At 43.1% G+C, this 12,503-nt stretch overlaps 2 non-coding genes and 9 pseudogenes across 2 annotated transcripts; all 11 read left to right on the top strand.

Annotated features, from left to right (window-relative positions):
* The first annotated feature begins 3,348 nt into the window (after positions 1-3,348).
* On the top strand, positions 3,349-3,467 carry LOC144190550 (5S ribosomal RNA; annotated as a pseudogene).
* Positions 3,468-3,523: 56 nt separating this feature from the next.
* LOC144183465 (5S ribosomal RNA) lies at positions 3,524-3,642 on the top strand. The gene has a single exon (XR_013324756.1). It is a non-coding gene; the product is annotated as a 5S ribosomal RNA (ribosomal RNA).
* Positions 3,643-3,698: 56 nt separating this feature from the next.
* LOC144186396 (5S ribosomal RNA) lies at positions 3,699-3,817 on the top strand (annotated as a pseudogene).
* Positions 3,818-3,873: 56 nt separating this feature from the next.
* LOC144187390 (5S ribosomal RNA) lies at positions 3,874-3,992 on the top strand (annotated as a pseudogene).
* A 56-nt stretch (positions 3,993-4,048) lies between these two features.
* Positions 4,049-4,167, top strand: LOC144189316 (5S ribosomal RNA; annotated as a pseudogene).
* A 56-nt stretch (positions 4,168-4,223) lies between these two features.
* LOC144189011 (5S ribosomal RNA) lies at positions 4,224-4,342 on the top strand (annotated as a pseudogene).
* A 56-nt stretch (positions 4,343-4,398) lies between these two features.
* LOC144183983 (5S ribosomal RNA) lies at positions 4,399-4,517 on the top strand (annotated as a pseudogene).
* Positions 4,518-7,946: 3,429 nt separating this feature from the next.
* On the top strand, positions 7,947-8,065 carry LOC144187832 (5S ribosomal RNA; annotated as a pseudogene).
* A 56-nt stretch (positions 8,066-8,121) lies between these two features.
* On the top strand, positions 8,122-8,240 carry LOC144181706 (5S ribosomal RNA). Its single transcript, XR_013324722.1, has one exon. It is a non-coding gene; the product is annotated as a 5S ribosomal RNA (ribosomal RNA).
* A 56-nt stretch (positions 8,241-8,296) lies between these two features.
* On the top strand, positions 8,297-8,415 carry LOC144183508 (5S ribosomal RNA; annotated as a pseudogene).
* A 56-nt stretch (positions 8,416-8,471) lies between these two features.
* Positions 8,472-8,590, top strand: LOC144183505 (5S ribosomal RNA; annotated as a pseudogene).
* Positions 8,591-12,503: the final 3,913 nt, after the last annotated feature.

The raw sequence follows: 12,503 nt of genomic DNA, 5'->3' as shown, positions 1-12,503 counted from the left end.
TGTCATCATGCACCTTTTACCAAGACTGGACCTATAGTAGGACTTAGATGGAGAGCTATCTTAAAAAGAACATGTCCTCATTACTTGGGGGAGAAACAAAGGATCCAAAATCACTCAGAGCTGTCAGGAGTGGTTGGATTGCCTTTCCTGGCATGACGTCACGATAACTATCAGCTGTCACTAATTACGTGATTAGATTATTTTTGGTATTTAAGCATTATGATTTTCTGTGGACGCGGTTGGATCGACTGGTTAAGTTCTGGTTTCGTTTCCTGTTAATCCTCGTAGTAATTGCTGTTTCCATTGACGCCACGCCGCATGTTCAGTTCGTTTGTAATGAGTGGTCAAGCCAAGTTGTTTAAGTTATGTTACCCCGTTTATTAAATCAACCAACAAGAGCTACAGATCTGCCTCACCTTTCCAATTACTTCGGCGACTCTGCATCTGGGTTCAACTTACCCTACGATCGCGTCGCACTACGCGGCGAAATCGTAACAGCACGATCCAACCATTATGGACCCAGCGGAGCGCCACCCACGCTCGCGCCGACGCACTCGGCGACGCAAACCATCCACCTCGAAGACACCGGACTGCTTGGAATGTATAAGAAACCCCTCAGAATCGTTTAGGAATTTTGTAATGGACACACCGTGGTGCGGGGCTCTCAGGCACATCATTTCTAGAGATGAGCCACAGCTGGTAGAAGAGTTAGAGCCGCAGCGTACTCATACGCCCCACCACTGCTATGCACGTCGCCCTGGGAAGCCTTTACCGTTTCATCATGATGCCCAGGTGCGTACAACCACCAGAGAGCGCCCAAGTTATCTTATGCCTATGCCCAGAGGAATTGATTCACCATGGAGGGAGCCTGAAGATTCTGGTGAGGAGGACACCCGTTGAGGAAGTTCCCCACGGCCAGCAGCGTGGCCAGGATCTTCTTGAAGGTCCGGTTGCCGGCCAGCTGCTCCATGCCCAACTTCAGGTCAAACAGGGGCTCGGCGATCTCCTGCTCGAGTGCCTCATAGTTGAGTTTGAAAGACCACAGCTGCAGGCGGGGGGTCAAGGCGCTGACGGAAGCCAGGCCCGAGAGGAATTCCTCGGCCGTCCCCAGGGGAACGTCGGGATTGGCCGAGCGAGCCTCGCGGATCTTCTGCTTCTCCTCCTCTGTGGGCGTCATGCTCAGGATCTTCTCCACACCCTCCTTGTTGATGGCAAAGTCGTCAAAGTTGAGGATGGCGCTCTTGATGACGTGAACGGCGGGCAGGACCGTCATCCCGATGTTGATGGCGGTGCTCCGCTTGGAGTCCAGAACCAGGATCTCGGACTTTTTGCTCTCCGGCGCTTTCTTGGCCCATGGCGTCTCTTTGGCCCTGGACTCAAAGAGGTGCTCCAGCTTCCCCATGTCCACTTGGACCTTGTCCAGTGACGCCAAAAATAATCTAATCACGTAATTAGTGACAGCTGATAGTTATCGTGACGTCATGCCAGGAAAGGCAATCCAACCTCTCCTGACAAGAGCATCAAATAAAGACAATTTGTCGGTCTTTCGGGAACAGATTTTCTTGAAAAATAACCCTTTCGCTATGATTTCTAGAATTTTACTGACATAATGCAAGTGCATTCGCAGCTAGCCCTCAGAGATAAAATGAGTTGGATTTCCATCTCCAACAATACCAGCCGATATGTTATTTGAGGTTCTTGATCTGAATGAATTAAATGACCTCCGGTATGCAGTACAACTGTAGAGCAATTACTTTAAATTATGTTCATTCTTTTGTCCCCCGCCTGGTGCCCGTAGATAGCTGGGATAGGCCTTAGCACCCCCCGTGACCCTTGTGAGGATAAGCGGTTGAGAGAATGAATGAATTAAAGAATACTAAACAATGTCTTTCACATGACGATCATTTATACTAAACAATTACTATTAGTTTAAGCATGTGAAACTATGATAAAATATGATTTGGATTTTACAGCATGTTTTCGTAACCTGTTTTATGTTTATTTATATAAACAATAGACACCTTGTAAAGCATTGCTGTTGCTTCACATGTATTTCTTAGGGGCCTAACATTCAACCACATCTAAGCAGCAGTACTTGTAGACTTGCATTCTGTGAAGCGCAAAGTGTCCTTCTGTTCTAAAGAGACAGAACAGCAAGAAAAGGACTCTGTGCAACCTTCTTTACTCTGTAACAGCGGGATGATGCTTTTTGTGTAGAAAGGATGGAGTACAAAGTGTAAGCGAATGAGTGGAAAGTACTGCAGACAATGTATGACTGTTTTTTTCTATTTTTTTTCCGTGCAGTTGAGGAGTATAGTTTGCAAGATCCAGCATGCCAGTACTATTGAATGCTGGGTATTTTGCTGAGCCTTCTTTAAAAATTACTTCTCTTATCATGTAAAAGTAGTGATATCTGAACAGACAGAAGAATAGTCAGTCATTTTCTTCTTAAAAAAATAAAAATAAAATACTTGTGGTTGCTAGAGTTATACAGTAAAAAAGGGGTGTGTGCATGTGGTGGTGGAGCAATATAATTTTAGTTTCAGTGAAATGAAAAATCTACAATAGTGTTCCAATAAATTGGTGGTTATTGAAGTGCTATACCAATTGAATGTAATTTCTGGTAAAATTCTGTAGCTCCAGTGTTTAACCATAAATCCTATGTGATTTTTTGTTTTACAGTATAAAATGTGAAAACACTTATAAATCCCATTTAAATTCAGTGAATTCATTTAGTTGTGCTGCCACTACAACATTGCACCCAATCAGTTAGTCTTTAATTGAATCTGATTACCAGTCGATTTGAATTGAATGACTTGACCCCGCTGAGATATTTTCTCTAAAAGAATAATGGAGTTGCTTATTTGACTATTTAGTATTGTTATTTTGTTATCTTTTTGCATTTGGTGCTTTTTTTAAACATCTACTACTTTACATTATAATTGCTTGATCTGAGGTAGTTGGGTTGTAAAGGTTTAAATCAAAATTCAAAGTACGGTAATACACATATATACACACACGATGCAACAGATGTGCAGTCCATTTGCAGCGTCCAGAAGTAAAACAACATGTGAAAATTGAGTGTATAGAGTGCAAAAAGTCTTACTGCAATCAAGCTGACTTTACTCCTTTGTTATTATTGCTGACTCAAAGACAAATACCAATTTGGCCTGAAATGCACAAAAGTAAAACATAGCTGTATATATTCCTGCCTTTTCCCCCCTCTTTTATAACCTGAATATTCCAACTGACTTTGAATAATGTCAAATCCCAATTGATTTGGGTAGCAGGTGTAGAAGGTCGAATTAATACTTTAGCTCATGGGTGTCCATCTGCAAGAGCAGTACCGCTCACGGCCATACCACCCTGAAAAGGCCTGATCTCGTCCGATCTCGGAAGCCAAGCATTGTTCGGCCTGGTTAGTACCTGATTGGGAGACCGCTTGGGAATACCAGGTGCTGTGAGCATCATACCCCGCATCTTTTTCGACATTTCATGGGTGTCCATCTGCTAGTGCAGTACCGCTCACGGCCATACCACCCTGAAAAGGCCCGATCTCGTCCGATCTTGGAAGTCAAGCATGGTTGGGCCTGGTTAGTACCTGGTTGGGAGACCGCTTGGGAATACCAGGTGCTGTGAGCATCATACCCCGCATCTTTTTCGACATTTCATGGGTGTCCATCTGCAAAAGCAGTACCGCTCACGGCCATACCACCCTGAAAAGACCCCATCTCGCCCGATCTCGGAAGCCAAGCATGGTTAGACTTGTTTAGTACCAGATTGGGAGACCGCTTGGGAATACCAGGTGCTGTGAGAACCATGCCCCGCATCTTTTTCGACATTTCATGGGTGTCCATCTGCTAGTGCAGTACCGTTCACGGCCATACCACCCTGAAAAGGCCCGATCTCGTCTGATCTCGGAAGCCAAGCATGGTTCGGCCTGGTTAGTACCTGATTGGGAGACCGCTTGGGAATACCAGGTGCTGTGAGCATCATACCCCGCATCTTTTTCGACATTTCATGGGTGTCCATCTGCAAGAGCGGTACCGCTCACGGCCATACCACCCTGAAAAGGCCCGATCTCCTCCGATCTCGGAAGCCAAGCATGGTTCGGCCTGTTTAGTACCTGATTGGGAGACCGCTTGGGAATACCAGGTGCTGTGAGCAGCATACCCCGCATCTTTTTCGACATTTCATGGGTGTCCATCTGCAAATGCAGTACCGCTCACGGCCATACCACCCTGAAAAGGCCCGATCTCGTCCGATCTCGGAAGCCAAGCATGGTTCGGCCTGGTTAGTACCTGATTGGGAGACCGCTTGGGAATACCAGGTGCAGTGAGCATCATACCCCGCATCTTTTTCGACATTTCATGGGTGTCCATCTGCAGGAGCAGTACCGCTCACGGCCATACCACCCTGAAAAGGCCCGATCTCGTTCGATCTCGGAAGCCAAGCATGGTACGGCCTGGTTAGTACCTGATTGGGAGACCGCTTGGGAATACCAGGTGCTGTGAGCATCATACCCCGCATCTTTTTCGACATTTCATGGGTGATCTATCTGAAATCCAGATCAAATTCTGGATTTCAGATAGATCAGTTGTCATCATGCACCTTTTACCAAGACTGGACCTATAGTAGGACTTAGATGGAGAGCTATCTTAAAAAGAACATGTCCTCATTACTTGGGGGAGAAACAAAGGATCCAAAATCACTCAGAGCTGTCAGGAGTGGTTGGATTGCCTTTCCTGGCATGACGTCACGATAACTATCAGCTGTCACTAATTACGTGATTAGATTATTTTTGGTATTTAAGCATTATGATTTTCTGTGGACGCGGTTGGATCGACTGGTTAAGTTCTGGTTTCGTTTCCTGTTAATCCTCGTAGTAATTGCTGTTTCCATTGACGCCACGCCGCATGTTCAGTTCGTTTGTAATGAGTGGTCAAGCCAAGTTGTTTAAGTTATGTTACCCCGTTTATTAAATCAACCAACAAGAGCTACAGATCTGCCTCACCTTTCCAATTACTTCGGCGACTCTGCATCTGGGTTCAACTTACCCTACGATCGCGTCGCACTACGCGGCGAAATCGTAACAGCACGATCCAACCATTATGGACCCAGCGGAGCGCCACCCACGCTCGCGCAGACGCACTCGGCGACGCAAACCATCCACCTCGAAGACACCGGACTGCTTGGAATGTATAAGAAACCCCTCAGAATCGTTTAGGAATTTTGTAATGGACACACCGTGGTGCGGGGCTCTCAGGCACATCATTTCTAGAGATGAGCCACAGCTGGTAGAAGAGTTAGAGCCGCAGCGTACTCATACGCCCCACCACTGCTATGCACGTCGCCCTGGGAAGCCTTTACCGTTTCATCATGATGCCCAGGTGCGTACAACCACCAGAGAGCGCCCAAGTTATCTTATGCCTATGCCCAGAGGAATTGATTCACCATGGAGGGAGCCTGAAGATTCTGGTGAGGAGGACACCCGTTGAGGAAGTTCCCCACGGCCAGCAGCGTGGCCAGGATCTTCTTGAAGGTCCGGTTGCCGGCCAGCTGCTCCATGCCCAACTTCAGGTCAAACAGGGGCTCGGCGATCTCCTGCTCGAGTGCCTCATAGTTGAGTTTGAAAGACCACAGCTGCAGGCGGGGGGTCAAGGCGCTGACGGAAGCCAGGCCCGAGAGGAATTCCTCGGCCGTCCCCAGGGGAACGTCGGGATTGGCCGAGCGAGCCTCGCGGATCTTCTGCTTCTCCTCCTCTGTGGGCGTCATGCTCAGGATCTTCTCCACACCCTCCTTGTTGATGGCAAAGTCGTCAAAGTTGAGGATGGCGCTCTTGATGACGTGAACGGCGGGCAGGACCGTCATCCCGATGTTGATGGCGGTGCTCCGCTTGGAGTCCAGGACCAGGATCTCGGACTTTTTGCTCTCTGGCGCTTTCTTGGCCCATGGCGTCTCTTTGGCCCTGGACTCAAAGAGGTGCTCCAGCTTCCCCATGTCCACTTGGACCTTGTCCAGTGACGCCAAAAATAATCTAATCACGTAATTAGTGACAGCTGATAGTTATCGTGACGTCATGCCAGGAAAGGCAATCCAACCTCTCCTGACAAGAGCATCAAATAAAGACAATTTGTCGGTCTTTCGGGAACAGATTTTCTTGAAAAATAACCCTTTCGCTATGATTTCTAGAATTTTACTGACATAATGCAAGTGCATTCGCAGCTAGCCCTCAGAGATAAAATGAGTTGGATTTCCATCTCCAACAATACCAGCCGATATGTTATTTGAGGTTCTTGATCTGAATGAATTAAATGACCTCCGGTATGCAGTACAACTGTAGAGCAATTACTTTAAATTATGTTCATTCTTTTGTCCCCCGCCTGGTGCCCGTAGATAGCTGGGATAGGCCTTAGCACCCCCCGTGACCCTTGTGAGGATAAGCGGTTGAGAGAATGAATGAATGAAAGAATACTTAACAATGTCTTTCACATGACGATCATTTATACTAAACAATTACTATTAGTTTAAGCATGTGAAACTATGATAAAATATGATTTGGATTTTACAGCATGTTTTCGTAACCTGTTTTATGTTTATTTATATAAACAATAGACACCTTGTAAAGCATTGCTGTTGCTTCACATGTATTTCTTAGGGGCCTAACATTCAACCACATCTAAGCAGCAGTACTTGTAGACTTGCATTCTGTGAAGCGCAAAGTGTCCTTCTGTTCTAAAGAGACAGAACAGCAAGAAAAGGACTCTGTGCAACCTTCTTTACTCTGTAACAGCGGGATGATGCTTTTTGTGTAGAAAGGATGGAGTACAAAGTGTAAGCGAATGAGTGGAAAGTACTGCGGACAATGTATGACTGTTTTTTTCTATTTTTTTTCCGTGCAGTTGAGGAGTGTAGTTTGCAAGATCCAGCATGCCAGTACTATTGAATGCTGGGTATTTTGCTGAGCCTTCTTTAAAAATTACTTCTCTTATCATGTAAAAGTAGTGATATCTGAACAGACAGAAGAATAGTCAGTCATTTTCTTCTTAAAAAAATAAAAATAAAATACTTGTGGTTGCTAGAGTTATACAGTAAAAAAGGGGTGTGTGCATGTGGTGGTGGAGCAATATAATTTTAGTTTCAGTGAAATGAAAAATCTACAATAGTGTTCCAATAAATTGGTGGTTATTGAAGTGCTATACCAATTGAATGTAATTTCTGGTAAAATTCTGTAGCTCCAGTGTTTAACCATAAATCCTATGTGATTTTTTGTTTTACAGTATAAAATGTGAAAACACTTATAAATCCCATTTAAATTCAGTGCATTCATTTAGTTGTGCTGCCACTACAACATTGCACCCAATCAGTTAGTCTTTAATTGAATCTGATTACCAGTCGATTTGAATTGAATGACTTGACCCCGCTGAGATATTTTCTCTAAAAGAATAATGGAGTTGCTTATTTGACTATTTAGTATTGTTATTTTGTTATCTTTTTGCATTTGGTGCTTTTTTTAAACATCTACTACTTTACATTATAATTGCTTGATCTGAGGTAGTTGGGTTGTAAAGGTTTAAATCAAAATTCAAAGTACGGTAATACACATATATACACACACGATGCAACAGATGTGCAGTCCATTTGCAGCGTCCAGAAGTAAAACAACATGTGAAAATTGAGTGTATAGAGTGCAAAAAGTCTTACTGCAATCAAGCTGACTTTACTCCTTTGTTATTATTGCTGACTCAAAGACAAATACCAATTTGGCCTGAAATGCACAAAAGTAAAACATAGCTGTATATATTCCTGCCTTTTCCCCCCTCTTTTATAACCTGAATATTCCAACTGACTTTGAATAATGTCAAATCCCAATTGATTTGGGTAGCAGGTGTAGAAGGTCGAATTAATACTTTAGCTCATGGGTGTCCATCTGCAAGAGCAGTACCGCTCACGGCCATACCACCCTGAAAAGGCCTGATCTCGTCCGATCTCGGAAGCCAAGCATGGTTCGGCCTGGTTAGTACCTGATTGGGAGACCGCTTGGGAATACCAGGTGCTGTGAGCATCATACCCCGCATCTTTTTCGACATTTCATGGGTGTCCATCTGCTAGTGCAGTACCGCTCACGGCCATACCACCCTGAAAAGGCCCGATCTCGTCCGATCTCGGAAGCCAAGCATGGTTGGGCCTGGTTAGTACCTGGTTGGGAGACCGCTTGGGAATACCAGGTGCTGTGAGCATCATACCCCGCATCTTTTTCGACATTTCATGGGTGTCCATCTGCAAAAGCAGTACCGCTCACGGCCATACCACCCTGAAAAGGCCCGATCTCGCCCGATCTCGGAAGCCAAGCATGGTTAGACTTGTTTAGTACCAGATTGGGAGACCGCTTGGGAATACCAGGTGCTGTGAGAACCATGCCCCGCATCTTTTTCGACATTTCATGGGTGTCCATCTGCAAAAGCAGTACCGCTCACGGCCATACCACCCTGAAAAGGCCCGATCTCGCCCGATCTCGGAAGCCAAGCATGGTTAGACTTGTTTAGTACCAGATTGGGAGACCGCTTGGGAATACCAGGTGCTGTGAGAACCATGCCCCGCATCTTCTTCGACATTTCATGGGTGTCTGTTGGGTTTGTTCTGTTTTACTATTATAATAGTTATATTAATTCATTTCTTTATTAAATCATTCTCTTTCTTTTCTCTGTATTAATTCATTACTTTGTTAAATCATTCTCTTTCTGTTTTTCAAAAGTGTTGAGGTCACACCAAGTCATCTTTAACCTGGACAGCCTGTTCCAGGATGGTTATACAGATAATCCACCCAATCTGGGTCCTTGAGATTTGGTGGGCCCTTGGTGACGAGGACAGGGCTATTCGGACAATAACAAGAATATTGTTATCGTTATGTAACCGTACACTTCGGGTTTTTCTGTATGTAACGATTAACGATTATATGATTATGATTATATTATATGATTCTTAGGTCAAGGAGGTTGTATAATTACTCTAATCTACATGTTGTTAGGTCTAGTCCCTGTTTTTGTTATTAGTAAAATACTTTGATTGTTATTGTAGTCCCAGATGTTGTTTTTACTCATACGTGATGGAATGATCAACAACTCTGTAACTTGTGACCATAAGAATGGGACGAAAACGTCTATTCGGGAAGACGTTCGGAAGTTGTAAGGTGACACTTGCTGTAACGCTCCCCTCCGGAGGCTTTTATCTGTTGTATCCATTTCTATTTAATTAAATGTCAATAATTGAATAAGATGTCTTCCTGCAGTTATTGATAATTACGGACGAAGGTAATTATTAATGAACCTGACATTTTGGTCCTTCTGAGCCATGGAGGTCAATATACCGGAGCGAGAACCCAGGCGCTGCTGTTCGACATCTGGTAAGTGACCGTGCGCACGGCGTCTTCAAAACCCTTGGTGGGCCGGAGTTTTTCGACGGGGGCGCCTGGATTCTCGGCGGTTGAAGACTTTTCCTGCTGGAGGGAGACATCTGATGGATCACGGGTAAGTCCACATTAATGTCTGCATGTTGTGAAGGTGTTTCCAAATGCGTTAAAGGGACATTGTATGTGAGGTCCATTGTTGGGCTGGTTTCGCGTCCTGGGTGACGGCGATAAAACCCTGTGTTTATACTAGTCAATGGCAGGTACGGTGGGGCACTTTGCTGGAAAGTGTCCTGTGTCTCAGGGGTAGGCACGAATATATTGTACTAGAGGTACAATATTGGGGCCGGGGAGTGTCCTGTGTCTAAAGGGTAGGCACGAATATACGTTGTATGGTGTTTGTGTGGTTTCTGCAGTAAAATTAGGAAAGGCCTAGGAGATACAGTCGATACAGTCGAATAGATAATAATAATATTAATAATAATAATAAATAATAGAGTTAACTGTGTGAGGCACACGAACTCACTACAAAAAATAAAAGTAAAATATGGGAAACACGTGTTGTAAGGCGGGTTTGGATGACGATCCAAAAAATACGTCTAACTTGTAAGGATTGGAAAAAATTGGAAAGACAAAGCGCTTTAAAAATATTACACAGCTATATTTATGGATAAATAAATATGGGTTTGCTGGCCAGCTTAAAATGCATAGAATGCAGGATAATATATGCACTAATGCATAGAGGTAATATACATATATAAATAATATGTGAGTGGATAAAAGTGTAACAGCTTGTTCCACAGACACTAATGGCAAAATAAGGCCGGGGAGAAGTTAAAAATACTATTTTGGGAAAATAGTGGGGGCTCCCTCGGATAACGGGGATATATTTAAGACCGTGGCTGCGGGAAAGTACTGTTTGGTAAGGAAAAAATAGCGGGGCCTCCTCGGCTGACGGGGAAAATATTTACCGAGATAGGTGACGGGCGCGGAGGAAGTTTAACAAAAATAAAGGGAGCTAGAAAATTAATGGGGACACTGGTATTTGATTTGGTTAATCCGGGTATGACGTTTTGTGATTACAATAAATTGGGTTTTTTTTGTGATGCTTGGGCTTGTATAACAACAATTAGAATGGTTATTTCCAAGTGCGGGTGGTGCTTTGTTAATATAACCTATATGTACTGTCAATTTACAGCAATGTGATGGCTTATTGCAGCTTGGTTTTTGATCCCGTCCGCTAACGGGAAGATGGTGTTTAAAAAGACAAAAGAATATATACAAAATGATCATTTAAATTTTAGCAGGGAATGTCACCTGTGTTTTTATTATGCTCTAGACTTGCCAAAAAATGTGTCAACTGCGGGGGAAGCGTTTCTGGTGCAGCGGCTGCTGATTAGATGGGAGTGAAACATGTGGGCCGCGGGGCAGACGATTTAACTGTGTTGGGCTTTCGGGAGCGTTCGGACCGTGTAAACAACTAAAATTTTGTGATCCCTTCCGTGAAGACATTATAATAATAATAATTGGCCTTGGGGGTGCTGAAGCAAACTTGAGGGCAGAAAATGGGTTTTTGCCATATTGTTGTGCTTGCAGCATACATATTCTGGATATATGGGGTCTTGGAAAAATATTGTGATGTAGTTGAATATCGGAAGAGGGGTTAATTTGACGTTTTAATGGTTGTCTTCTCTAAAAAGCGTTGTATTTGGGCACAGGGAAAAAGCTGGTTTGTAAACATAAGATAACAATGCTGTTTTCGCAGCAAGAGTGGAGGTCATAGTTAACGGCTAATTGCGTTTTCTGTTTGGACTTTTCAGAATAAGAACAATACATGGTCTGCAAGAAATGCAAGGCTATGCGGATGCTTTCGCATTGATATTTTGGGTTTTAAAATGAAATGTATTAAGAGGATAGAAAATCTGTTTAGTAAAAGGTTGATTTGGTAAAAAGCTTTGGATTTGGGAAATAGACCAAAATAGTCATTTTTGAGCAATTGTGGATTTCAAAGGGCTCTTAGTTAAAGGAAACTAGCTTTTGGAGGATAAAATAATATGAATACTATTTCAGAATTTTTTGATTATTCAAAATACTTTAATCCAGGAGGTTGGCTGTTTAAAAGAAAAAAAGGCCAGGATGACAAAATTTACAAAATTATGGTATATTGGTGACGATAAGGTTTTTAAAACATTAAAGTTTGTAATTAGGAATTGTCTAACAAAAGGTTGATTTCTCTAATTTAATTGTTGTAGATTTTTGTTTTGGTAACAGGCTATGGGAAATGACTCTTGTCTTAAGTAAACATCATATGAGGTGATTTACAAAGTATAGTAGGTATTGAATTATTTGGCTGTTAACGACATCAGATGGGAAATTTACAATGCAATAGTGGCATGATAAAATTCATGGCATTCATCCAAATAATTAGGTGAATTGTAAATAAAATAATTGGTTTAGGATGAGCATATTTTCCCTAAGAATGGAGTAACATGGAATGTTTTTCAAAGTGCACTTGAAAGAACATTGTCTGTTGTCCTGGCGGGAGGAAATATGCTTTGTCACAGGTCATATTGGTGACTTTAAGGATATTACGGATTGGATAAGCATTGGTCAATTGATACAACCAAATAACGTTGCTTTTTACTGCTTTAAGGGCATGCAAATTGGTGAGAACTTTAGCAACGATGGGGTTAATACGCCTGAATGTTACAGTGATAACGAGTGGCAATAACAAGCTTAGATAAGGGAGGGAAAGGAGAAATTCTCCAAATTCCAGAATCTGGCTTAGAAACAGGTTATGTTAGTCGTTTTGGGTTTTTGACAGGATGTGGTAGTACATTAATTCTGGGAAATTTTGGGAAATTGGGGACCCCATATCTAAAACAAGTAGGCGTCATGTTGTATAAATTAGGCGTGGATGAATTTGTTTTACAAATGGGGGAGATTATCTTATCACCTGAAACAAGTAGAAACAAAATTGGATGGCCGCATTAAAAGGTGATTGGCATGCTATTAGAGGAAATTGGGATTTTCCAAAAACCTGATAGGGGGCCATTAGGTCATGGCGGCTGTGAAAATAAAAACCTTAGATGTGAAA

This window comes from Stigmatopora nigra, unplaced genomic scaffold, assembly GCF_051989575.1.
Source record: "Stigmatopora nigra isolate UIUO_SnigA unplaced genomic scaffold, RoL_Snig_1.1 HiC_scaffold_24, whole genome shotgun sequence".
Taxonomy (NCBI): Eukaryota; Metazoa; Chordata; class Actinopteri; order Syngnathiformes; family Syngnathidae; genus Stigmatopora; species Stigmatopora nigra.
This window is presented reverse-complemented; position numbering and strand designations above follow the sequence as displayed.